Consider the following 3,959-nt stretch of genomic DNA (forward strand, 5'->3'; position numbering starts at 1 on the left):
CCACCACCACCCTCCATCAGCACTTCTCAGTCCCCCACACCACCACCCACCACCAGCACTTCTCAGTCCCCCCCACCACCCACCACTACCAGCACTTCTCAGTCCCCCTACCCGCCCCACTACCAGCACTTCTCAGTCCCCCCACCACCCCCCACCACCAGCACTTCTCAGTCCCCACCACCACCACCCCACCACCCGCTATCAGCACTTCTCAAGCCTGTCGGGGTAAAGCATGGAATCCTGGGCTTCCCCTGGTGCTGATGCTGATCACAGCAAGTAGACCAAGGCAGTGGGCCAGTGGGCCGCAGGGCCATCTTTGGAGGTCCAGGCACTGCTGGGCTCTGCCCCAGGCCACTGTGTTCTCCGCAAGCTGCCCACCCACCAAGGGCTCCTCAGTTTCATAAACGTGGCCTGGGCCCCAATCCTGCCCCAGAGGCCTCTGCCTCAGCTACTCTGCTACTGCTAATGAAATGGGATCCTCCAGTCCTCCCCTACCCCCCACAGTGGGAGGCACAGGCCCCTCTGGAGCTGGTGGTGGGGCTGCTGTCCCCTCTGGGTCCCTCCTCTGGAGGACAGTCCTCCGCTGACTTCTGAGTCTTCCAGAGTTTATCTATGGCTCAGTCTGGGGGGAATCCTGGGACAAAGCTCTAGAAACTGGTGACCTAAGCCTTCTGGGACAACTACCTAGGGCCACACTGACCCTGGGCAGCACCCCCGGACCCATAGCACAGAAGCTGCACCCATAGCACAGAGCTCAGCCAAACCTAGAGCTTCTGATGCTTCCTTCTCACCCTCCACTTTCTGTAACTGTCTCTGCGTCTCTCAGCCTCTGTCTGTCTCTATCCCACTGTCTGTCTCTGGCTCTTTTTCTCTCACACACACAAATGATCTTATTTGTTTTCTCCTCAGAATTTATAACCAGCCCCTGCAACTGCTCTACCCTCCCTCTGCAGCCCCAGTGCTCTCAGGCTCTGATGACAAAAGGCCCAGGGGCTCCTCCCAGGCCCATGGCCTGCCCAGACCCCCAGGAAATACACAGCAGACATCTTTAATGATTTCCCATACCACTAAGTGGTCAGCTCTAGAAATAATTACTCACAGAAGCAATTTCCTTTTTTATCTAAAAAGCGAGGGTGTCTTTTTGATTTGGGGAATAAAAAGTTGCCTTTCACAAGTACCTAATTTAGATTGTTTGCTAAAATTAAGCCCTTGTTCACCAGACATTTTTAGACTGAGGAATTTTTAACTCACACCATATGATAAGTAATGTGTTTGATTAGTAAAAGAAAAAATTACTTGTCATATTTCTGCATGGATTAAACTAAACTTTCTGTCACTGGATCTTATAGAGAAAGGCAAAGTGTACAGCTTCTGTGTGCTCTAGGCAACAGACAAATCTGGTCCTTGGGTGAGGGCAGCCACCAGCCCCTCACAGGAGGGAAGGGTGTGAAGATACCTTCTCCTCCCAGAGGTTACAGCCCATCTGTGGACATAAGACCTGAACATTTACCAAAACACTTAGGGACCCAGGAGGAAAGGGAAGCTTCATACGCTGTTAGGAATGTAAATTAGTACAGCCAGTATGGAAAACAGTATGGAGGTGCCTCCAAAAATTAAAAATAGAGCTACCATATGATCCAGCAGTCCCACTGGTGGGTATATCCCCAAAGGATATGAAATCAGAATAGCCCATGTTCCTTATAGAATTATTCACAATTGCCAGCATATGGAAACAGCACCAGCGTCTGTCCACTGACGTAGGAACAAATAAAGCAAGTATGGTGTATACAGATATGCAATGGAATATCACTCAGTCTTGGAAATGAGGCCAAGATTTCCACCTGCAAAGAAAATAACAAGAAGGAGGGAATACCACCATTTGTGACAACATACATGGACCTGAAGGATGTCACACTGAGTGACATATGCAGGTCACAGAGGGCAGACCCTACACGGTCTCACTTAGATGCAGAATCTACAATAGCCAAGAGCACAGATATAGGATGGTGGCTGTCAGGGACTGGAATAAATTGGGGAGAAATTAATCAGAGGGCACAAAGTTACATTCAGTTATGCAGACAAACAAGATCTGTAGACCTGATGTGCAGCATGGTGACTGCTGTGCTGTACACTTGAAATTTGCTTTAAAGGTCAATCTTAAGAGGTAGCACAGAATAAGGTTCTAACTTTTAATGGATTTTATCCTAATGGCATGTTGTAGTTGGTGCCAAACTATAATAGAAGTTGAAACTATACTAGAAGTTGTTCTTACCTGAAGAACCAGATGCCAGAGCTCAAGGCAAACACAGACTGGGAAGTGAGAATGTAATTAAAAAAAAAAAAAAAAAGGAAGAGAGAGGGAGACTACAAACTCTATCCTAACCTCTGGCTGCATCCTGAAACATACACACACAGGAAGACTCAAAAGCATCCCAGCTGAGGATTAAGACAACCTCAGTGGGATCTGAGCTGTCACTAAGAGACAGCATGTGCAGTTTAAGACCAAGTAGTTCAAACAAACAGACAAATAGGAATATAACAAAATCCAGAGTCTACAGCTGAGCAGCTGGCTGGACAGATCTCTACAACTTTCTCAACCAAGGGGAGGCAGCAGAGACAACACTGGGGACTCCCATGGGACTCTGCTGTCCCCAGGTCTTCAAACACAGCCAAGCCACATGGAGAACTCCACCAACAGCCCTCAGCCCACAGCCCCCAACTGCCAGACAAGTGTCACCTCCCAACAATCCCACCTTTAGCCTCAGTCTTCCAGCAGAAGCAGCAGGTATCACAGAGAGAGACCAGCTGTCTTCACAGCACCTGTGTAAACTGCTGCCCACAGGAACCAGGGAGAGACAATAATTATTATTGTTTTAATTTACCAGGTTTGGGAGTTAATTTGCCCTATAGCAATAACTAACAAAGAGCCTCAGAACTTGAAACGCCATGTCAAAATGTTAAACATCCACAGAACTGGAGTCCTATAAAAAGAGAGAGATTGCAGCAAAAAATATTTGAAGATTAAAATGGCCCCAAAGTGTCCAAATTTAAAGGAAGATGAAATATTACAGCTTCAAGAATTCAAGAAACTCAACAATCCCCAAGCACAACAAGTACAACAACAACAACAAAAGTTTAAAAGTCTTCCATAGAGCAAGTGAAAAATGGCAAGAGTCGTAGAGAGAAGCAGGGACATGAATACTGCTGACACCCCACCTGAGACTATGGGAACCCGAGGGCAGTGGAACTGCTGAAAGGGAAAAACCCACCCCAACCTTCTCAGCCAGAAAAAACATTTTCCAAGATAAATGTGAAGCTAAAACATCTTAGGTAAATAAAAGTGAAGTCACCACCCGCAGGTCTGCATGACAGACATGCTGACAGGCAGTTTTGCAGCTAAGAAGAAATGATGCCGGATCGAAACTTGGACCTTGGAGGGAACAAAAAGCATCTGAAACAATAAACAGCTGGATAAATACAAAGACTAGTTTCGCTCTTAATTTCTTTAAGATACTGTTCAAAACAAAAATTAAAACATTTTCTTGTGAGATTCACAAAGTACGTGGATCTAACTAACACCTGTGGTGACCACAGCACAGAGGACAGAGGAAGGGGACAGAGGCAGCTATCTTGTCGCAAAGTCTTGCATTTTACATGAAGGCTCACAGTACTGACTCTAAGAAGACTTACGAGAGGGAGGGATGTTCTTCCGCTAAAAAGAGCTGGGTAGCTAAGAAGTTGATACATAAATCAAGATGGAATTCTACAAAATATTAAAGTAATTCAAATGAAGACAAGAAAGGAGGAACAGAAGAACCAAACAGAGGAGACAAACAGAAAACAAGTAAATAAAAGATAGACCTAAATACACCTGTACCAACAATTACATTAAATATGAAAATAAACATTCCAAGCAGGAGGCAGAGACTGTCAGACTTTTTTAAAAGCAAGATCCAACT

Source organism: Otolemur garnettii, unplaced genomic scaffold, assembly GCF_000181295.1.
Source record: "Otolemur garnettii isolate 467f Iridium unplaced genomic scaffold, OtoGar3 scaffold00235, whole genome shotgun sequence".
NCBI lineage: Eukaryota > Metazoa > Chordata > Mammalia > Primates > Galagidae > Otolemur > Otolemur garnettii.